Source organism: Balearica regulorum, chromosome 7 (assembly GCF_011004875.1).
Source record: "Balearica regulorum gibbericeps isolate bBalReg1 chromosome 7, bBalReg1.pri, whole genome shotgun sequence".
NCBI lineage: Eukaryota > Metazoa > Chordata > Aves > Gruiformes > Gruidae > Balearica > Balearica regulorum.
Window position 1 is genome coordinate 34,919,942 of NC_046190.1, and position 24,765 is coordinate 34,944,706.

General features: G+C 39.2%; 1 long non-coding RNA gene across 1 annotated transcript in view; it reads left to right on the forward strand.

Annotated features, from left to right (window-relative positions):
• Positions 1-2,477: 2,477 nt before the first annotated feature.
• LOC142602508 (uncharacterized) overlaps positions 2,478-24,765 on the forward strand; it is a 73,182-nt gene continuing 50,894 nt past the window's right edge. The window contains exons 1-2 of the long non-coding RNA XR_012836252.1: positions 2,478-2,577; positions 7,994-8,066. This is a non-coding gene — a long non-coding RNA (uncharacterized LOC142602508). The remainder of the gene's footprint in view (positions 2,578-7,993; positions 8,067-24,765) is intronic.

A 24,765-nucleotide genomic window follows, 5' to 3' on the forward strand; every position in this document is an offset into this window, starting at 1 on the left:
TTAATTTTCACTGAGGAGGGAGACTACTAGCATGTCCCACAGAAATCTCATCACTTATCCATAAGTAGTCTCAGGAAAGGGTAACAGTAGAGAGGAAGCATTTGCTGAATTTGACGTTATTTGCAGTAGTAAAAATTAAAGTGGCTGTGAAGAGGTGTACTGGGATGTCAAAATAACGAGTGATTAAGGGATCAAATGATAAATGAAGCCCAATATAAATAAATGCAAAGCACTGTACATTGGAGAAACCAGTCCTAATCTGTATATGTAACACGGATGGTGCTGAACTAGTGGTTATTACTTCTGAGCTGTTTTGGATAGTTCTGTGACCATCCCAGTCTGGTGTTCAGTGTCTACATCTTGACCGTTAGATATAGTTCTGCCACCTCTCTCCTGTCAGAAAAATAGATGAGGAGCCCAACAGGGCTTATTGCATATTTGAAACTGTTCCATACAAGAAACGACAAAGTAGACAAGAAGTCTTCATCTCGGAGGAGAGATAGCTGAAGTGGTATGAAATTAAGAGTCCGTAAAATATTAAATTAAACTGTGTGACACACTGCTCAAAATTGTGGATACCAAAAATTTAGCTGGATTAAATACAGTATTATAAAGGCAGGTTCATGAAAGAAAATCCTGGAAGAGGCTGTAAAATATGAAGATAGAACATCTGGCTCAGGTAGTTTGAAGGGTTTGCTAAAGGAAAGAAGGAATTAGGCTTGCTGTAGTTTTATATTCCTCCTCTAAACCGTCATTGTCAGAGATAATATGCTGTGCTGCATGGACCTTTGGTCTGACCAAGGACAGCAGAGTCATGCCATCAGTAAAATAGCAATACATTACAGCACTGGCTGAAAAAAATCAAATACTACTGTATACAGGTTAAAATAGAAATTGTATGTGTGCTGTAGTCATTTACATAACTGGAATATTTGGCTGAGTAGCTGACGAGAAGCAATGCTGTTCTGAATTGCCCTGACTCTTTTATGGCTATATTTCTTTTTTAATTTTAAGGTGTAAGATTATTGTGTTCCCTTTCTCTGAAGACCAGTGGCCTGTGAACCTAGTTACAGTTCAGGTTCCCCTGGAGACCTGGATTTTGAAGGCCTTCCATATAGAATAACTTATACCCCTTTCTGTCTTGCATCTAATGAGTATTCTAACTATGGAAAGCTGGATGGCCTGTGCTTGGCAGTTTGCACAATATGGTGGAGCAGCTAGTGCCCTCACTCGAGCTCTTCCACCTCTGCTCGAGCAGAGATATTTCTGTCTGTAGTGGAACTGGAAAGGTCCTTCTCCATAGAGCACACTTTAATTTTGTGGAAAAACTGCCATGAGCTTGCTGCCATTGCTTAGTCTCTTTTCTTTCACAAACACTCTAGCAGATTGCAATGCTCTGACTATTAGGACAGAGATATTGATTTCACGGGAAGGCAGTGAGGTATGCAAAAGTGATGAGTTTCCATAGCCTGTGTTAGTGAGCAGATGGCCTGCTGCTTCTCACACTAATTGGACTACTTCAGTCAACTGTGGCTTCATTCCTAAGTATTAATCCATCAACTTTGAGGCAGGAACTCACAAAGAGATGGCTTACCGTGACCAGGTGGTCTAGACAAGTGCAGCTGTCGAGGTATCGAGTGGGATTTTTGTTTGTACATATCTTCCTGTTTGGACATCCAGTAGCCTCAAAGACTGCAGCTGGAGTCCAGAACTCCAGCTCATCCTAATCATCTTGCAGGTGTCCTAGGCAGGTGGAGATGTCAAGGAAGTGCTTTTGAAGCACTAACTACCATCATTTCTACCTTCTCCATGTTCTGATACAGTAGCTGGAGTCCTGCCAGCACAGCCAGCCAGAGAAGCCTTGGGAAAGCCAGGAGAGAGCATAGCCTGTAACGGAGAGGGAATGAACACCTAAGTTTTGAGCAAATGTTTTCTACTTGTCTGGAAGTCTGCTATCATGCCCCTCCCACCCAATAAGGAAACAAATATTCCCATTTTGTAGCAATATCTAAAAGACAAATGATTAAGCTGTTGGCCAGGTATTGCTGCATATCAAACCATTGCTATTAGGCACTGATCTGTCTTGGAAGGACTATGAGGAATTCTGTTCCACTTTATATAAAAATATCTTAACTCTAATAAAAGAAGAGATTAGCTGATAGGTAAGAGGATGCTCTTCTATCTCTGCTTTAATACACATGGTCTGTAATGCCTTCTGTATGTAATGTAGTGCCATTTCTTCCTCATGCCATCAGTCTATTTAACTTCAGAAATAATCTGAAGTAGTCTGGGAATCTATTTTTATCACAAAAACCATCATCCAACCTGTTGAAACTATTTTCTTCAGGATCAAGTATTTCTTCTTCAAGACACTGCAGGAGATAAAGCTTCTGACATGGAATTTAAGGGAAATATGAGAGTTGGATGCAGATGACCTTTGCCTTCACTCCTTAAGAACAGAGGAGCTGGCTGGCGTGAGAGCATCCTTCAAGGAAGGAGAGGATTGAAATCTATCATCTGAATCAGGCAGACGAACGTCCTTAGTCCTTGTCTTCCACATGCCAACAACTACCCTGGGTACTGTACCATTGGGTATCGTATCTTTACTCTTTGTTGTTGTGGCTTTTGCGCAGACACTGAAATCTTAATGGAAATTGAAATGATGCAGTTGTGTGCTAGTGGAGACACAGGAAAATGGGAGGGTCATCTGTTCATACGTAACTACTAGTACAGTGTAGGACTGCACTAGCAGTCGGTGGCTGATACCTGCTCTGGGATAACCAGTTATTTCACTATTTCACATCACGCAACTGCAAAAGGGAGAACTGGTGATGCTAGGACTTGGACTGGTGCCACCTTCACCATATAAGCTGCTCAGCCTTTCAAATGCAGCAACTCTGCTGCATTTATATATATATACATCTTCATCTTACTGTTTTCTGCAGTGAGACACTTTAAAAACCTATTTACTTTTTACAGGACAGGAAAAAAGCTCTAGCAATTGTTCTGCCTCACATATTAAGTTGCAGTTATACTGAATTCCAATGGAGAAATCATATCATCAGCCTGTGTTTAAAATTCTGGTTCTACCTTGTATTGAGTATGGCTATTATAATATCCTGTCTTCCCTCTCTCACACACTGCAGGAGCTTTTTACAGTCCATTTCACTACAGCATCCTGGAGAAAGCTGACCTCCTGACCTTATTTAAACTGTGTTGTTCAGTAATACTCTACTCATTTCGCTGTTAGATGAAATGTGCAGCAAGCTGCATACACAGCCCGCATCCTTATGGAAGAATTAGTATTTTGCCATATCCATGCACAGTCTTGGCAGCTTTAGCTGATAAATGTACAATGACAGGACCATTTTAGGAACCTTTATTTTATATATTCCTAAAAGATACTGCAGCCATACAAATCTGATGAGAAATCCTAATAGAACTGCCCATGATGGGAATAACTTTGGACAGCAGGGACCTGTCAGACCCCTGGTCATGTGCCACCAGAGGAAGCTGTGCAAACACAACACTACCAGCGTTGCTGGAACAATTGCAACAGGTTATTTGACAAGAAATGCATTTTTGTCATTCATCAGTCATTAAGTTCATTAGTGTAAATGTGAGCTCGCTTCTCATTACAAATAGATGAATGAAATACAGACTATTGAATAAAATGTTTCTCTCAGAGAAATGAGTTAGTGGACTTGTAATTTGCAGTAATACAATGAACTTTGCTTGTCCTGAAAGAATTTCTTTTTCTTGGATCATGGGAGGAAGGTCTGGATACTCCAGGGTACAGTGTGATTTTGGTTCAAAAATATGCAGGTAGCGATGAACACAAATGTGGATGTTGTGTTGTGGTTACAACAGGATCTGATTTTTCTATGCTTCCAACTGTCCAAACTCTCCAAATATGTTTAGGAAGCTTTTTTTTTTTTTTTTAATTTTTCTCCAGACTCACAAAAGGTAAATATGGTACCCCTCTTTGCTTTTTTCCGTTTTCCCTCTTTTCCATTTTATAATCTTCACTGCTATTTGAATTGTTTTACTACTCAGACAGAAAAATTAGGGTTTTCACCTAGACAGGAGGTCTTTACTCTTTCTGAAGACAGTTATTTAAAGCAGAGTGTTAGAACAACATTTATCAATGTTGTTTGCACTACACACCCAGTCTAGTCACAATCAAAACTCTGTTGTTCCTCACCCTTCACTTAGGACCAGGGTAAAATATAGTCCCTATCCATGAGTGCGTACAGTCTGATTTAAAATGTTGTTCACAGTAACGTTGTAAAATGCATCTTTCTCTATGCAGCCTTAGGCTGCTGCCATGGTGCATAGACCTGTCTTCAAAAGCTCCCGATTTAAATTCTCCCCAGTGTATGAGAGCTGAGAACTGCTGCCTGGATGCATGGAAAACCTCACCGATACAGTGAATGCCATTCTGACTCTGAGCACTCTTGCATAGTTAACTCATGCCAATACTTAAAACACAACCATTGCAAGATTATATTTTGGGACTGGTTTATAAAATAAGCCTATCTTTTTGGAACATCCACTGTATGTGGATGGTTTTGTTTCAAGGAAGCTAAGTGAGATGGATGGATATAGTCAGATGAGTCTCTCAGTTGACTTTTATAGCATTGAGTTTTTCTGTTTACTTGAAAACAAACAAACTGCTCTTAATTATTGTTTTCTTAATGAGGGTAATGCAAGCAAAGTGGTTTGGATGTACAGTGTATCAAAGCAGCTGTTGAGAAAGCTCTGATGTGTAATAGCATGAGAAGGCAGGATGGCAAACAAAGCTGTTAGGTTTTCAGTAGCATGAAAATTATTGTAGCGATAAGGGGAAAGGAGTTGAGAAGGGTGTTGGGAAACAGGGAATTGCAATATCACTGTAAAGAATGGAAAGGTGTATACTTGCAGAGGAAAAAATGCTAAGGATCTAGGAGAACTGAACGTCTGAGGAATATTCTTCAAGACAAGACAGATACTGTCAGAGGGAAAGAGTTGCAGAGCTTTGTTAGAGCTGGGGAAAAGCCAGCTATATTGGCATGTAAGGAGAAACTTGTTTGTGAGCTACATTGTGGGGTGATTTACACGCTGTGCAACTTACTGAAGTCACTAGGATTTCATGGGATGTAAATTAGACCAAATACCATCTCCTAATGTTACTGAGACAAATTAGTTGGGTTAGAGATTTGAAGGCTTTTATCGTACTTGATGGGAACAGCAATAAGAGAAAGGAGGCTGATAGCCTCAAGTGGGGAGAGAGATGACTTGAAGGTGCAAAGGGACGTTGAGTTAGGACAGAATACTAAAATACAAAAAATTCAGTGTTGAAAGCCTTTTCCAGTGGCCGGATGAAGGCAAGTGAGGCATTCCTAAAGTCACGAGTCATTAGAGTAGTAGCCAGAAACATAAGAGGAGGTTGCAATTTGCTGATGGTCATTTGGAGTAAGAAGGAGTCTACTGATAAAGTAGAAAAGACTGTAGTTTCTTTTTATGGGTGTGTGCTGAAGGCAAGTAGAAGGGTTAACGCATTTAGGGCAAATCATCACCTGCTGGAGATTTAATTGAGAGCAGCAGAATGTCACTGCTTGCAAGTAAGTTGTGCAGATTTACACCAGTGCAGGTTTGGGACCCAGCCTTTTCTCTATATATTTTTCTCAGATAAATAGTAAGTAGTTAGACAACAGTCTAGAAAGGTTAGTCAGGAAAACACACCAGAATACTAATGCCCTTATAAAAATGATTTGTATTTTGCCTCTCAGAGAAATTTTGGAGGAAAATGCAGCAAATTAAAAAAGTAAAGTAATGACTATGATAATAAAAAAACCCCCAACAACCACCTCAAAACCTGGAGCTGGATACCTACTAAAGATCAAAGGAGTTGTGGAGCTGGATCTGAAGCACTGAAAACTATAATGTAAACATAACTGTAAATCTTAAGGCCACTGTAGGATGACAGGTTAGTCAATAGCAGGTGAAAAATTGAAATGAAAGTGCTGTGAACATCACAGTGAGGTAAAATAATAATACACATTTATCTAGCACTTAACATTTCCAAATTGTATGACCATTAAATAATGCATTGATCTTAGATGCATGGAAAGAAATAAAAGACACGCTGTATTTCTAGAGACTCTATAGCAATGAGCAAGCTGTTATTAGACTGGAGGGCTACATTAGAGAAACACTGTGACTAAGGAATTATGGGTAATTTAAAATAAGTAAGAGGCAATGAGTGTTTTCTTTCTGGATTTAATAAAAAAATAACATGTATATAGAGGTTGGATTGAGCAGCCCTTGGAAAACAAAGTAATTGGTATTTGACACTGAAATTGAATTAACTGAAGTGCTTAAGAGAATAAATTGGCATACAACAATATATCTTTCTGCAGGAAAAATTAACTGTGCTATTAAAAATTGCTTTAAAGACTTTTAAGGAAATACACTTGTAAAGGGCAACCATCATTCTAAGATACGGTGTGTGTTTGGATACCATCCCCTTCCTGCCAGGGCCCCTCGTGGCAGCCCCAGCACCCCCCCGCTCCCCGGAGCAGGCCTGCCAGCGAGCACAGAGCAGGCAGGGACGGGTTGAAACTTAGACTTATCCTCAGCATTTATGGAAAAGCAGCTAAAAACCATGGGTCAAAAAGGCCATCTTCTGCAGACCACATTATGCCTCATGTACTCACATACTGACTTGATTGTGGGGAATAAAAAGAAAAATCTGAACAAAATGGTGATGATCTGTCCAAGTAATTAGAGATGTGACTGATCTCCCTGGGGCTAATTCTTTATATAAAGTTAAATGTATGCCTAGAGGGTGTTCTGGATACAGTCAGAAAGTTCATTCACTCTCAGACTTGAGAAATAAATCAGGGTAAAATCATAGTAATTGAGAGCTCTTAGGTTTGACTTTCTGACATTGTCAGTTGACTTCATTACAGGAGCAGGGGCTAAGGTGTGACTCGAGGTCTCAGAAAAGGGACTGTGTTCGGAGTGCTGCGTTTTGTGGTGAATTTGTACGTTTGTAGCCTTAGACGAATTTATTTTTGTAGTTGCCATATGTGAGGGCTTTTCGTAATTGCCATCTGTGGAATGAAAGGCAATTCAGGCAAAAATGTGCACAGTTGCAAATATTAGAAAATATGGCTATTATAAAAAGTTGTAAGAACTTTATGCAAATGTTCCATCTACGATGGAAGGGCCAGATTCTAATATCACGCATGATGCACAGTAACAGATTTTTCTTAGGTATGCCGGGATGCCCACGCGGCATCTGAGATTAGAATCTGTCCCAAAAATGGATTATTGGGATATGAAAGAGCCAATGATGAGGAAAATCAAATTTTACTGAGATTTTTTTCTCACCCTTACTATGTGAAATTTGGCTTTCAGCATAGTTCTTGATCTTTCTAATTTATTAGGAAAATTGGCAACAAAAACAATGACAAAATGTAAAAAATTGTTTTCCTCCATAAGAAATTCACATCATCAAATTAGGACAAAGAAATGATCTCTCTATGCCCAGTTGCTCTGAGCAACTAGCAAATTTTGACTACATGAAGCATTACCTGAAGCAAAGAGCAGTGACTCCATTACCGGGGGATTCCCCTGAGGTGGTGTTATCAGGTATTGGTAGCAGTGTAGTTCTAGCATTGTGGAGGTTGCGTGCAGGTTAATTTACTCTGCAAATCCTATAATCAGCAGAAGTATCTTCATTTATTTAAATTCCAAACTTTATTCTCTCTATTTTCCCCCATATCCAGATACCGTCTTTTGTTATTGTCTCTTTGGGGAGGAGGTAAATGAGATTTGGATACAAGCCATAATTATCTGGGAAAATCACCCTGCAGCATTGATTTATATGCAAAATCTTGCCCTGCAGCAGCTTGACAGCTACACAAGGCTAGGAAGGCAAATGCTGCAGAGCTGCTCTCCTTCTTAAATTTGTTTATGGCCCTTGTCTCTTGTCTTTAATTCACAGTGACCCAGGTTTAGCAGGAAAAGTTGGTACAGCTATCCCACTCTCATCTCCAGAGTAATCCAGCACCAGCCAGGTAAGAAACTCCCTTTGGATTGGGGAGATTTGATTTTTCTAACGTCATGGGAAGGTGAGGGGTGCAGTGAACCCAGCTCCCATGCATCGCCTAGGGGCAGAGTTGAAGAAGCCTTGGCAACACCCCACAGTTAGAAGACCCCTTGTGGCTTTAGACTATTTCAGTATTGAATAACAGCTGCAGCAGGCTTTCCATGATTTTGGATTAAAAGAAGTTTCTTGGAATGCTATTTAGAGTGCAAAGAGGTGGCTGATGTTTTGAAGTACTTAATGACTTCCATGGAAATCGCAATATCAGTTGGTTCTGAAAATGAGGCCCCTTGACTAAATCGCCAGGTACAAAGGAAAGGACCAAACCCTTTGAAGTGAAGTGTTTTGTTGGGTCATTATTATATACCCATTATATACCCACTGAGCTGAACAGTTTTTCATTCCACACACAGGATTCTTGTTTTATTGCAAACAAAGGGCTACTAATGCAGACAAATTCTAATAGCAGATTCAGTGTTTTTAGCAACAGCTAAACCCACAATGGTCACTGCGAATGTTTTTCTAATCTACAGCTTCTCAGTTATTTCTCAGAGCAATACCCTTGTGTTAGTGATGCTGCTGAGACCAACTGAGAGAAGCTATAAATCTTTATAACTCACAAGCAAAGCAATAAAATTTCAATGGCAAAATGTTTGTCTTCTGGAAAATGTGAAAAATATGCCACTGTGTAGGGACAGAGAACTTTTGCAGGGAATACTCATTAAAACTGACTGTGAATAATCAATAAACACCTGAAAGTCCACATAGTTTTAAGATGTTATCTTTAATCAAGACTTTGCTTTTCAAATATTGTTTTAACTAACCATCTATCTTCAATTATTCTGAAAATAGAAGGATTTCATTCCTCATGTATAAGCTATATAAATGCCAGCCAGAGCTACTTTTTTTTTTTTTAAGGCGTACATATTAAGGTATTCCTTTTCACAGAAAGGTTTAAGTATTAAAATTATATATCTGTTCATCTTTATATAATAATATAAATTCCAAATCACCTTTTTCTTTTAAAACCATAGTAGTTTTTATTAGAAATATCATGGAACGTATCTGTAGTTGTAGATTTTTAAACTGCAGCATCGACAAATCAAGTTATACAGGATACCGCATCAAATGAAACCTGAATGCTGTGCATCATCAAAAAGTATGTTTCACATCTCACTACCTCCTTTTCTGTCATGTTCTAGTTTCACACAGGGACACTAAGACCCTAAAAAAGTTTTACACATGCAGATAATTAATATGCTGCCTTGTAACAAATACTGAGGACTCTAAGGGGTCAGTCTGTGGTGATACTTTCTTTTCATTCTTTTGCAGTTTCAAATTAGCTGAAAGGTTATTGGTGTCAAGTCTCTAGTTTAAAATCTTTTATTACCTAGGCAGTTTTAGTAAGGGTTCAAAACTGTATGATATTGTTGCTGATGCAGCAAACGATCAGAATGAAGGATCTTGTTTGTATGATACTATGAACAGTAATTGGACTTTGATGGTGGACATGAGGATCCCTGTATCTTTTTTGCTTTTTTGTGACTTCTCTGACCCTTATGTCCTCTGCAGTCACACAAGTCTCCATGTGTATGGGATAAATAAATTCCTTTATTGTCATAAAAGAGAACAAGAACAGGGAATTGGAAAATACTGTGTCATTAATTATAGTCTCCTGCTTCATCAGGACAACATGATGCAGTCACATTTGTGGAACTTATTCTACACAACTGTAAATGAAAGTAAATTTCTTGTTCCACCATCTGACTTGAAAACATGCCCCAGGAATGTAATGGTGGAATAGCTAAAAACGTTTTTTCTTTTATAGCTTTAATGTATGCGTGATCAGTTCACACACATTTGTCCTTGGAATTATTTCTTCTCCGGTTCTGAGACAGCAGTGCTTCTGCCTCCCTCATGCTTATTGTAGTGTATTTATGGGCAGCAATATTTTCCTCTCTTAACTTTGTAAGTCTTGTAAAACTGGTAATGCACAGTAGCTAGGCTCCTCTTCTATCACTGGCTTTCTTTCATCCAGCTACTCTGTCTTCCACTGCGCACTAATGCTTAAATTTATTTACCTTGAATGTGAGGACCAGAACTCTCCATATTCTTGCAGAATGTAGTTGGCAATCTTGATTTTGGGCCTCCCAACTGCTAGTTTTAATTTCCTCCCTCCTCCTTGCTCCCCTTGCTTTTTTTTAACCCTTGAGTTAAGCTAAGATTGACTTGACTTTGTTTATATTCTATTAATGTATCATTTTGCTATGTGTATTTAGAATTAGGGCAAACTTTTTAAAGAAAAACTGATCTTCTGTGTTTAGTCAAAATTCTTATAGAAAACTGAGTATTTGACATAAATTGAACATAGAACACGTTTTGATTTTCGAGTGTTCATTAAATCAAACAGTATAATTAATAAATAAAATTTCACATCAGTATTAATTTCTCTTACATAGCGGAGGTGCAAGTGTTTTCTAAAAATAAAGACAATACATGAAAGAAAAAGACAATGCATCTTTGGAAGTTTTGGCAACTTTGAAAGACAACTGCGTGTGGGTTTTCCCATTTTCTAATCTTTTCTTCTTTTCTACTTTTTTGTGTGTGTTTTCTTGGTGTTGATGTGCTCAGATGATAGCCTAGCTTTGTATAGAGCATGGTAGTTAGTAGCTGCACTCGCTGTGTAAAGCAGTAGAAGATGGTTGAGGTCTTCACATTAGACTGAAGGGGAAAGAATGCCGAGTCATGAAGATCTGCCTGTTGCCATTGAGAGCTTCACTGCATGAGTGGTCTTGGTCTGAAAGTGTCTACCTGGTGTAGTACTAGCCACCAGATCTGGAAAATTGACTTGAATGAGAGGCAAATTAAATCCTTCTGTTTTCTTTTATTTCTCTAAAAGATGGGTTAAATCATGCAAATGTTATTCTTCTGAGTTACTTCTTTAAAATGTCACAAGGGCCTGTGGAAGCGATTGTACTTCAGAGCTGCAGAAGCTGTTCTGGGGCCCTGTCCCAGTGTGCACCGATTTCTGCTTTCATATTGGAGCCACTTCACAGAAACTTAAATGAAATTAAATCATGAGCTTCCTCTGCAGTGAGAACAAAATAAGTTTTCTTTCAATGCTGGTTTTGTGCCAAATGCTGCATACCAAATTTGTGGTATAAAATCCAGGGGAAATTGGGAAGGAAAAGGTTGATGGTAGATGATACTTTTCTTAAGTTTACCAGGGACAGAAAACATTCATATGGGAAAATACTTGTACTGCATTTCTGTGTCTGACAGTGAATCAAGCACCCATGCCTTTTCTCTCTTGACATTCTGCTTGTTGCAGTTAGCTGTATATGTAATTTAGTCAGCGGGCTACAACTGTCTCTTTCGTACTCATTCCAAAACAGGCAGTGGCTTTTGCTGAGTCAGATTTTCATCTTTATTTTCATCTCACATTTTTACCTGGTCATCCACTTTCAAGCTAGGACCACAGCCTAAGAGTAAAGAATGCTCCTTACCCCTGTCATTGTCCCTTCAACCAGGATTTTTGGTGCCTAGAGAGCTTCAGACAGAGCTTCCTATGGCAATGTGGAAAAATGTGATTGTTACTGAAGCAGCCTAAAGGTAAGGCCTTCCAGCCACTACTAATGATAGAAACTGCTTTTCTGTGGAGGTAGTGTTGCTACATGATTCTCCTGTCACTTTGCAAATGCTTTGCCTTCAGCATTTCTCTAATTTCCCATGCCATTCAACCGTGGTATGTTGTGAAAAATAACTGATACCTACTTTTGCCTATGCAAGGCTGGAGCCACAATTCCTCTTAGGGCTGACTTGACCTGAAAACAACCAAGCTCCCTCTGGCAGTAGACTCCTAGAAGCAGCAATTAAGTAATCCTCCTGATGATGGCTTTGCCTTTGCATAATTTTTTTAAGCCAGGGCAACAGCTTCTGGAGTTTATGGGGGAATGAGGACTGGAGCAGTCACTATTTCACTCGCCCCATCTGACCGCCAGCAGCAGGATCTTTTCCGGGGCTAAGTTCCTCTTCTGCTCCTTCTGCCCCTCTCTGTGGCCCTTGTTTGCCTCTTATCTTCAGAGCAGCAGAGCCTGGTTTTCGATGCACCAGCGGGAAGCATCCAGCTGGCTCTGCCGCCTCTCTCTGCCCCTTCAGCAGCAGCCCCAAGTGCTCAGATGGCCTCAGCTTCTCAGGTCGTGTGTGTGGTGCTCGAGCCGGGGAGTCTCCTGAGGTGAGGAAACATTCCCCATCAGGTCTTGTAGCTTGATACTGAAGCATTTTCATGGCAGATGGAATCCAGAGGGAGTTTAGATAAAAAATGTCTATTAAAAAAAGCTTGCAGCTTGGTTAAAAGCATTTCTCAGATTTGAGTAATCCAAGTATCTGGCCTGCCATGTCTCACGGTTTTCTTCTAGATTACAGTGATATTTGAGTGTCACATAGTTACAGCAATTAGTTTATTTTTAACAAGAAAAAAAAATTTTGTCGTAATTTTAAACCTCAAACTGACTAAAACTTTTTTTAAATCTTCCATTCAGGTGTGGGATGTACTTGTGGTAATAAATAGTTAGATACAAATGTTTATAACAAGACACATTAGACCAGCCTTATTTTATCTAGGGAAAGAAGTGCTCTCCTTCACTTTAAAAGAAAAAATAAAATATCACCAAGTGAATCCTGAGGACACCAAGTCATTAGTCAGGGAAAAATCCTATTGAAATCAAAGTCTTACGGATTGGCCAACCCCCAAAGTGCATACTCATATGTGTAGAAAAATTATTTCAGGCTAACACAAATTTATTGAAAACATCTGCTCCTCTAATTAGCATACTGAGTACTTAATATCTTGACTTGTTCAAAATGCCAGACTGTTTCATTACAACAGGAGGTACTGTAATATAGAAAAGTTCAACCAGGACTAAAAAGCAGCCATTGCTATTGATTTTTTAAAATAAAATATTAAATATAATATTTTGTGGTTTATTGTAACAATAAAAAATAGTAGTCCTAGTAGGTCATGTATGTCACGAACAACCTCTGCCAAAACATGAAGTACAAATCTACAACAAAATTTTCATCTAATAATAAAATTTTAAACTCTTTCCTAATTGTAAATATCAAAAAGTATCCATTAACCCATCCAATTCCTCTTTTACTGGAGTATTTTGAAAATGTTTTGTTTCATCCTGACAAAGTTTTTTACACTGCCTGCAAGATGCAAATTCCAGAGCCCAGTCTGTTGATCAGCTGAATCTGTTTACCATGAAATAATGCCATGGTAATCTCTGATTGCAGATAAACACCTTCTCTTGGGGAATTGTCATTATTAACATAGCTGGTTCAACTAACATTTGTGGCAGCCACAGCAAGAGCATAGCTGGCACAGTCCCTCTTACTTTTTCTTGCATCTTTATATCATTCTTTGTAACTGTCTCAAACCCTAGATTCTGGCTTTTCAGTGTTTCAGCTATTTGCTGCTTTTGAACCTTACCAAATATTGGATACTGCTGACTGAAAGTTGAAACCAACTTTGAAAATAGAGACACGACATTTTACCATTTCGGGATGCACACCACTTTCTCAGGGCAACGAGGAATGAAAGAATGGCTACAGATAGAAGAGAAACATGGCTGCTCTGAACCCAAACCTCTGCCAGCGTGCTCACAAAAACCTCACTGTGGACAAAGTGGGCTGAGCCAGGGAGTCGTTGAGATCTGGATCATCTCCGCTGATGACTCATTTTATATCTGTAGACAAGTCATTTAATTGTCTCTGGATCAAATTCTCCTTTGTTGTAAATCCATGAAATTTTGTGCATTTCATTGTACATCTGCCAGCTGAGAAATTTTCCCAAATTCTTTCTCTGGAATATGTCAAGCTGGTCAATGGATTCAGCATTAACCCCTCTAATATTAAAGGTTTGTAAGACATTTAGGGCTTCAAAAGTTAAAACCAGTTACCAAGCTGATAAAAAATGATTCCTTGACTCCCATGCTACTGCTTTTAAGAATAATACCAATTTCATTCTGAGTAGGGATATGTCAATCTGACCCTAAATGAGCGCAAATAAAAAAATTTTGTTACCAGCAAGCACAAAGATCTGTTCTGCCATTGTTTAGCAGAAAAATAAGGTTGTGCTACATTTATGACTATTTCCTTTCCCTCTGTAAGTTAGGGATACAATTTCAGTAGCTTTCCATATGCTTGATATTCAGTTGTTTGGTTCTTTTTTCTCTCTAGGCTGGCATGGATTTTAGACTACATCCCTTAAAAGAAAAAAACTCTTCAAAGTGAAATATTCCATTAGATTCAGTCACGTCTATGCTAGTGAGAAAATTTGTACTTAGTAGCTCCTCTTGTTATTGTCAGTTCTTTCAGCACAATGTGAATTTTTTTCTTGACTTTCTTCAGTAATTTTGTTTATTGTGAATCATGTTATTCTAAATTATTGCTCTTTCAGTTAGAGGGAAGAGGTAAAAAAGAACTGTCAGTAAAAGAGAGGTGGACTGTGGTTCTCGGCTGCTCTATTGGTGTTGCGTATGCAAAATCACCTTTGCTAGGGCTGTGGGTGACACCACACAACTCTGAAGGTTCTTGAACTATTGCTGTTGTGGTAGGTAATAAAGGTAGACACAAGGCTTTTCTGGGATGAGGGAAATTTATTCCATTGACTTTCCCAAAAGTTGCTGCTTTTGGAATTGGAGCTTGGGGTATGGTGGAGCCAGAAGGCTGCTTTATTCTTCGATGATAGTATCATTTTTTTAAAAAAAAATCACATCCAAGCATAAGAAAATGCCTTGTGATCAGTATATTGTGTTCGTTCTTGGACAGTGTAACTGGTAGTGGGAGGACATTGCTAGGATTTCTTCTCTGAAACATGCTCTCTGTGACCTGCAGATAAATCCCATGGCATGGGAAAGCGGAAAACTGAAGGAAGTGTCAGACTGCATTTATTTTAATTTTTTCCTCCATGCAATTCATGTGAGCTAATGGAAGGAGTGCCTGCCCCAGCATCCTCTTCCAACTGCAGATTTCTTACTCCCAGAGGTGTCTCTGGAATGCGAGGGAGCAATGCAACAGGAGTTGCTAAAAGCCACTAATTAGAATTCTAATTAACGGATAAAGATATGTGAGGAATCCTATCCTCATATGGGATTCAAATACAGTATTTCAGCTATAGTTCTGTCAGTGTTAGGTTCAGCATTAGCCTCCTTGGATTTTGCCTAGAAGTAAAACAAATGTTCTCTGTAGAATTAACAGTAAAGCATTTTATGTGCAGCTGCATGGGAGCTTTGGCTGATCAGACTCACCTCTGTCTGCTGTAGCTACTGCTGCTGTTGGGGAAAATGAAAGTTCAGGCATCATATGGCAGAGCTATGCGATGGAGAAGGGCTTTTGATAGCAGAGAACTTTGCCTTTCAGGGAGAATAAGATTTGTAAGGGGTGGAGGGCCTGAGTGGAAGTTCAGGGAGAGAAATTCTGGGTAGTTTGACATCATTTAGGGGAGGTAGCCTGCTTCTTCGGCAACTCCCAGGCCCTTGAACAAAGTTTTAAGGGAATGAAGGCACTGATTCCAGCCCAAAAGAACTAGTAGCAGGAGGGCTGCACTTTGAGGTATGAACAATACCTTGAAGAGGTGCAGCTCCTAGCAAGATGGAATACCTGGATTTGAGTATAATTCTGGGAGGAGGAGATTGTGGTTCTTCACTGGATGGGTAGACAGTTCACTGCCAAATTCAGGTAGGAAATAATAACATGCTGCAGGGGGAAAAAGTAAAATAAATGAGGCCGTATGCTGCACAAGTCTTGGCTAAAGGGCTTCCACTGTAGGAAGAGAAATTTGAAGTCATAGTTAACTTAATCCATTACTAAAATATGTCATTCATATTTTCATACATTTCTTTCTTCTCAGCATCCCCCAAAATGCCAATATTGTCAAGTTTAAAAAGATGATAAAATATTCACATATTCATATATTCACATAATATCTCTATATATTCCTAATACTGCAAAATATTCACCTGACTGATATACCAGTGAATTCAGTCAAGAAAACAATCAAAGTTTAATGAACGCAGCATTTATGTGAAAAAGTTGCATGGGAATCAGTAATGGTACCTCCCCTTTGGGTACCGACAAGTGGATTTGCACTGAACATGCTTGTGATGCTGGAAGCAAGACCACAGTCTAACAGGGTAGGAGGAGGGGAGCTCCAAAAAGATTAGTGGAATGGCAAAAACCATTTCTGTCTGCTGCTGCGGCAAAGATTGTGTTAACTGTTCTGCACACTACTGATTTGCTTTGGTGAGGGCTTGTTGCAGCACCAGGCAGGGGCTGGCAGCGCTCCTGCAATTCAGCAAGCACTGCACCAGGGGGGAGGCTGTAACCAGCACAAGGTAACTATCAGCTGAGATAAGTAATCAAGCCCCAAATGCCTCATTTTCAGCAGTGAAAACTAATCCTAATAATGTCTATTCCAGAAATGCTGCCTTCTTGGAGTTTTTGGGGTGGGTTTTTTTTTTGTTTGTTTTTCATTTCAGTGGTTAAAAACCTGGCTTTCGTAATCGTTCCTAGTGATGGTTCAAATACGCAGTAAATGTAGCAGTGGGTTGAGGCTAATTTGTTCCAGTTCACAACTGCAGCCCTTCTAGATTCAGAGAGTAACTTTCTTCCTATTTTGAGACCTCTGCTTCTAACGTTAGATCTTTCCTTACTGCTGTCTAAGGTTTGGATCAGTGCTTTGCTGGCCACGTAACAGTATAATCTTCACAAGCTGGGGGGGAGGTTTTGTTCTGTTGCACAGTGTCTTTTGATTTTGTTTTATGGGGGCATGGTGCTGCCAGTGCCTTGATGAACACTTGCAAATACCAGAGAATTGATAGGTTAAATATTGCAGTGCTAAGAGCTCCTCATTGTTACAGTTTAAGTGGTTACCTGTAACTTGAATTAAGAGCCAAAGCTAAAAGTTCCACAGCCTAATATTGCTAAAATTGGTGTGCTTGTGTCTGAACTAAAGCTCTGCTGCTTCAGTGACTAAATAAAGGTATTTCTTAGACTAAAAATACTGTGTTAAACATCAGGAAGTCAAGTCATATCAGCTTGATATTCAATTAATGTTCTTTCATATACATCATTATCTCCTACCATAAGCTGTGCAGCTGTTCATGAAATCTGCACCCAGTCTATAGCTTGTGACATATCTTGAACAGGTATTTTATCAAAAACCCCACTATGTCTAACCTTGTAGTCATCTATTTAGAATTTCTTACATTTAACTGTTAATAAATGTATACCTTCTTTTATATATATGTATTCCAGTAGTGTCATGTGTATGTTCTAACAATTATCCACATTTAATGCTCTTTCGTGACCTTTATGCATGTAAGGAGCAATGAAAATGCACTTGGGACTTGTACATGTCATGGTCAAATTTAATCTTTCATGACTGAAAGAAGCAGAAGCTGAGCATGTAAGATAGAAAATAGTGCAGTAATTGCTTCTTATTCTGGAAAATACTGTGCTGGAAATATCTTTGTTTAGTCCTCTATAGAGGACTATCTTCAGCCACATCATTGGAGATATTGAGGTTCGTTCATCACAGGAGGATGACCACAGTCCTAGAATTAGTAGCAGTCCTCCTTGGGTTGCTGTATGCCTCAGATTTTTCCAACTTATACATATACTGTTTTTTAAAGTTAAAATGTTTTCCTTTTGGTAGATTACTGAATGCAGTTCCCTGTTAATGGGATTACTCTTGGCTGAGAACTAGAGAGAATACAAAGATCTGCTAAATTTTCTAAAAACCCCTAAATACATGACTTTAAACTGCACAGTTGGTTCCATACCGAAAACAGTATCTTTGAAAGCTTAAATGAAGATTAGATATATTCAGGTATGAAATGTGAATATGAGATAACCAGTTTTTCCTAGGATGCCGAATCCAACAGGTTTTGAAAATTATACTGTTCTTTGCTTGAAGACTGATTACTCTGAAAAGTATACTTAGAGGCTATTTGGAATTCTTGCTCACTGACTGCGAATCATGGCATTTTCTACCAGTAGTGTTATGTTTTCATCTCTCCAAGAGCTCTAGGGATAAAGAAAGGCAACATTCATTTGAAGAAATTGTTCCCCCCCCTGCCCTTTATGAACTAACTTCACTAGTTAGAAATGAGTTAAGAGTTTATTAGTATCTGAAGTTCCTCACTATTCAAAAGGTTTGTTTCTGTTTGCTTTTGGCTCATTTATAGTAGAAGAATAGTGGGATGGAAAGTTCATTTTTGGGGGTTATACTTGTTCTCCCTGAAATTTCATAATTGCATAAGGGTTGAGATAGATTTTCTTCTTTCTGTTCTTTGAATGGGATCAGCAGCAATATAACTGATAATGAAGTGGCATTGACTCTGGCTCTGGAATTAGAAGGACCATTCTTATGAGAAGAAATGGTCATTTATGCAGGGGATGAGCCAGTACCAACTGCAGTGATGTATTTTTCTACACAGACAAATGAACTGTGAAGTAAAGGTTCGTTAAGCAAAGAATAGCAAGTGTGCAGAAAACTGTAGAAGTTATCAAATACAATGTAGAAGAGCAGGAACTGAGAGGAGCTTAGAAAAGTGATGGCATCAGAGAACTGATAGCTTTTCAGAAACAAATATCTGTCAGAGCTTTAAATTTTATTTTTTTTTTTTTTTTTTTTTTTTTGCATTTCTTAAGTCTGAAAATATTTCTTAATAACCTTTTACCTATTATAATTGGTTAGTTGCAAGGTTGGCAAGCTTTAAGTGTAGCATCAGCCTGGCTCCCGGAGTGAGGCAGACACCTTTATGTTGTCGAGACTGGGCATTTCAGCGGGATCTGTGAGGAAGGGTAATAACAAGTGAACCCTAAATTAATGCCTGTTGTAGCCTTGAAGGTTGGTTTATATTGCCAGCCTAGGCTATTGCGTCTAAGGGCCTGTTCTGTATATTGATTTTACAAAGATTTATTTTAAACAAATCTCCTCAGATGGCCATTGTATATCACTGCTTTAACTTTTAATTACTGTCTAGGCAACTGGTTTTCTGAATTATATTCAACGTCACAAGTATTTTCTTTTCAGCTAATAGGAACTGTTACAGTACAAAATTTAACATAAGAGAAACATTCCTTCCTGGGATAGAAATGAGGACTATGATTTGTAGCTTTAAGCATGCTATAATGGTATCTTGAAGCAAGATTTGGAGAGTTATGTGAGATTCTGGAATCACACTGTATGACAGTCCGGTGAACACAAACGGTCATTGCAGGCAAAATTGCAGGCTGAATGGAGTGAATGGGTTTGTGGTTTTGATACCCTTTATATTCAAAAGCTCTCTGCACACTGTTGCAAGCAAAATTTTGTTATGGGTAAGTAGGGAACATACCTTACAGGCATAGCAAGGAATTTACTGGTAATCTAGTAGAAGAATGATTACTAATCCAGATGTACTTATTATAGAAAAAGAATAAACAAAATGAAAGAATGCAATTTCAGGAAAATGTCCTAATAATGAAAGAGTTGCAACTGTTGCACGCTCCTTAGTACCCACCCTGTTCTCTCCAGTGTGTTATGCTTGTTCTTCCACCGCTCCTGTGTATCCCAACAGTGGGTGCACACCTTCCTCAAGAAGTGGGAGGGTATTACATGAGCCATCTGCAGCCCCCGGTTGTTCATTAAGAGGAGAATTTTGACTTTGGCGCATTCCTCTACCTTGCTCCCGGGTCCACTAAGTTAACTGATAGGGGTCATTTGCTTTTTCTTTTTTCATGGGTTCCCAATTTCACCTTACACACAATTCTTTGTATGTGTATATGTGCTCTTTGTTCATGTTATTATCCATAAGTCAGTTCCGTGGTTGCATTCCTTTCCCGACAGTAATTAACTATTGGTAACTATATCCCTGGAGCCTCTAGTATCATCCTCTGCCTTCATTGGAAGGCCTCTGCCATGATCTCATGACTGTCAATAATTTTGACAGCAGTTTTGGATATCTTACGAGCGACCTGGGGATATTCCATCATAGTTTTATGTTAAACTGAGGGCATGGCCATAGCATTTAGCATATGGTTCTTTCCTTTACAGTTTGGTACTGATCCTGCCTTCTAGAGGCTATTTCATTTTTAACTCTGTCTTTTCTCTACTGAAATGAAATAAGTAATCCTCTCACCTCCAAAACTAGCCAAATCAATAAATCTAAAACTAATGGTATAATATTTGAATCAAATAGCGTGGAACAGCTGCAAAACTCATTTATAATTGGTCCTAGGGATTCTTCTTCCTGGAGATTATCTACTTCTTGTATGTACAACATGCATGCATCTATCTCTGTTGCTACTGCAGGTTCTTGGCAAGTCTGTTTTTCTGTAAATCAAATTAATGGTCTGAGATTTCTTTCATAACAGTTATTTCAGTAATTTCCTCTTATTTGTAATTTTCATTCCCAATGAATGAAAATTGAACAAATGTTCGTATTCAAAACTTTGGATACAACAGAAGCGAAATATTGAGCAGCTCATGTTACCTTCAGTTGACTTCCATGTTTACACAAAATAACTCAAGAGAAACTTAGAGTAGTTGTCAGTAATCAAAGTTGTTTACAATGAAATAATGTTTTAATAAAATGGAATCTTTCCTTAATTCCAGATAGTAAATCAGTTCTTAATGTTTGTTTCTTCTAAGCTAATACATTGGATTGAGGTGGATGATTTTTAACTGGTATCTTTCTTACACTGTGGGGAAAAAGTTACAGAGGAAACACCAAATCTGAGAAAATATTTATAAACATGCATATATAAAATGCCTCATGTTTTTATAAAATGAAATGTCTACTTGGAAAAGTAATAATTTAAGAAACAAAGTGGAGTATAAAAAAAGCTCTCTTACCATTGGGGGTTGGGTTTAGAAAACGCTTATGTGCCCGTCACTCGGCAGACACTGTTACAGAACTGTACTCTCAGAATTCTCTGAACTGCTGAAAAAGAGAATCGTACTTGTTTTAAATCCAGCTTTAAAAAAGCTTACTTCAATGACATATTGAATTATGTCAGTAACTGATGAAACTTTAAAGGAGATATACTGGAATGGCATGATATGGTCTCAAATCTGTCGCTGTAATTTTTATTTCTTGCATCTGTATGGAGGGGAGAGAATTGTTAGATCTGCTTTGCCCCCACCTGGGTATATGGGTTTACTTTAAATGTATTCCAAGACTTTTCAGTTGCTGTACCTGTGATCAAAATCCCACATCACTTACACAAATCTTCTGAAATGAATGTCATGGAAGCTTTTACATGTTCTGGCCCTGTTGCTCAGTATCGAAGAGACATTCATTTGAATAAGGTAATCAAATTCATGCTGATCATAGAATAGAATCATAGAATCTTTAAGGTTGGAAAAGACCTCTTAGATCATCAAGGCCAACCGTCGACCCAACAATATCATGTCTACTAAACCATCATGACATGATCAGAGATACATTTTTCCAGTTGAAAATGAAATCTGTAATTCTGATTGGCTCTAAAATAAATCATATTATATCTATTGATGTAATTATGTCTTCCATAAAAATACTCCTTACGAGAAGTAGCAGACAATTATAGTAGTGGTTTTACTAGAAGATAAAAGACTGTAACAGGTACGGCAACACATAGAAAATTGATGAGTTGTGTATAAATAAGAACATTTATCCATCTTCCCAGTAGTGCTTTCTGTTAAGAAACAAATTAAATACTGGAATTCTCCTTTTCAAGGCCTAGTTACCTTTGCATTTATTTTGGCTGGGTCTCCTTAAGTATACAGTTCATACAGGGACAGGAAAGCCACTAGAATGGTTGTTTGTTTTCTCATTGGTTGGTGATACTGTCCTTCCTTTTCCTAAAAGGGCATTTTAAAATCCCTACATATTCTTATTCCACAAATCTGTGTTTCTGGCCTGCTGAATGGCAATCACAGCTAATAGCTCCCTTCAGCAAACCATGCCTTTGTCTTTAACTTTGCCTTTGGAACAAATAGTCAATTTAAATTTGTATTAAATGTGAGTTTTGAATTGGATTTTACAGTACTGTCCTAATGTGAAAGCTATGACTTTATAGCAGTCTTTATAAAGCATACCTCCATAACTCATCACGTGTTCTCATTTCTCTATGTTCTGGGTATATGTATTCTATAAATCACTTTACCTTTTATAGTCATAGAGCCATGTCAAAATAAATTGAAACCTAAAATTGAAGTACAAAAGTATTTCATTCCTGAAAAATCCAATTGGTATTTATTATGTTAGCCACTTGGCACTTCCCCTTTCTTTCATAGAATCATAGAATGGTTTGGGTTGGAAGGGACCGTAAAGATCATCTAGTTCCAACCCCCCTGCTGCGGGCAGGGACACCCTCCACTAGACCAGGTTGCCCAAAGCCTCATCCAGCCTGGCCTTGAGCACTTCCAGGGAGGGGACCTCCACAACCTCTCTGGGCAACCTGTGCCAGTACCTCACCACTCGAACAGTAAAGAATTTCTTTCTAACATCTGATCTAAATCGACCCTCCTTCAGCTTGAACCCATTACCCCTTGTCCTGTCACTACACTCCCTGATAAGCAGTCCCTCCCCATCTTTCCTGTAGGCCCCCTTCAGGTACTGGTAAGCTGCAATTAGGTCTCCCCAGAGCCGCCTTTTCTCCAGGCTGAACAATCCCAACTCTCTCAGCCTGTCCTCATAGGAGAGGTGCTCCAGCCCTCCAGTCAGCTTCGTGACCCTCCTCTGGACTCGCTCCAACAGCTCCATGTCTCTCCTGTACTGGGGCCCCCAGAGCTGGATGCAGTACTACAGGTGGGGTCTCACAAGAGCGGAGTAGAGGGTTTTTTTCTGTGGTCTGCCTCTTCTGTTCTTCCAACTGAGAACAACAGTCTTCTGCAAGTGGTTAGTCGTGATATGACAGACTCGATCAGACAGCTGGATCCCCTCATGAGTCCCAGTCATTTTCACATGGTTACGTTTTATGATTCTTAACATGGTTGTGCCAATGTACCACAAGCAGCTTGTTTTCAAGAGTAGCAGATTTTCGCTAAAGGCCGCCTTTCGAGAATCCAGGTTGATGTTACATATATCATGATAAAAACTATGGAAAAAGGTGCATATCTTGAAAAGTGTGAGCATTTTGTGAGTTCATACCAGATTCAGATCATTCAAACTGATTTGTGTACCAGCTGTGTTTCTCGTGGTCTATTTGGGAGCATTTTGCTGCCCCACAAGATGCAAACTCTTATTTGTGTTTAGGAGATCAGTGTGTCAGTGAACATCAGGGGCCCGGTGCAGTGTGTGCTTACTGCAAGACTGTTGGGGCCTGGGACTTGGTACTCCACGCTCTCAAGATCCATGAGAAGGCTGTTGAGTGATGTTGACACTCCCTCACTGCTGGCAGTTGCTGTTCTCCAGTACTCATTAGCTCAATGTTGACTGGGATTTCACCTCTTTATAATTGCTTTTTAGCAGGGTTAGTCATCTGGAAAGCCCACAGTGCATCCTAGCCCAATGCTTTTCTCAAATCAGGCTCATCCTCAGGCATCAGTTGCAGAAGTCATCAGAAAACCTTTAGGCCAGCCTTGGAGTTGTCTGTGTTTAGCCTCACGCACAGGATGTTAGAAGGAAATTCTTTACTGTTAGAGTGGTGAGGTACTGGAACAGGTTGCCCAAAGAGGTTGTGGAGGCCCCATCCCTGGAAGTGTTTAAGACCAGGTTGGATGGGGCTTTGGGCAATGTGGTCTAGTGGAAGGTGTCCCTGCCCATGGCAGGGGGTTGGAACTAGATGATCTTTAAGGTCCCTTCCAACCCAAACCATTCTATGATTTATTACAGTGTCTCTCTGTGTCTTCAGAATGCAGAATAGAAATTTTCTCTTTCTACATTTTGCATCTTCCCAAGAAAACCAAAATTTTGGCTCAGACAAGATATTTCTGAAGTCCTTATAATACCTCTTGGGATATTATCATCAGAATCAACGTCCTCACTTGCTGGTGATCTTTACAGATATTGCTGCATACCATATGCGTATATCAGTCTGTTCAGATCACTGCTTGCTATATGAGGCCCTGCTGATACACCATCAACTTCCAGACTTACTTTCTTCAGCATCTGATCAAAGGCAGTCTGCCTTTTCCACTGAGATTTCACCTTTGTTGTTACCCTGCCTAAGCTAGGTTGTAGTTTCCTGGGTTTACATTGCTTCCTTGGTTTTTGGTCCACCATCCAGTCATATTTATTCCTGTCTCCTCCAGATTCCCCCCCTTTTCTGAAAGTATCAGGATGTGTTTTTCTTTTAGTACAGCAGCTTAGATAGTCCTTCCCAGTGATCTCCCCTTTTAATCTCAATGTGTTTCTCAGTTTGGCGATTCCTAGGAGTTTTCTGGTGCTGCAGGAGTCTTCTGTCAGCTATTTCATAGCTGCTGGTCCGTCTCCATGTGACTGGCTGAAAATGTCCTCTTTTCTTTGGCATTCTGCTTTGCACTAATCAGCAGGGTAAGTCTTCTGCCATCCGTGCTGCCTAGCTGCCCTCTTGCTCTCCAGTACGTAGCACAAATGAAACAACCCATTTTCAGAGCTTATGTCATCTCCTAGTTCAGGAGATCATACTTACCTTTCTCATCATATTTCTTG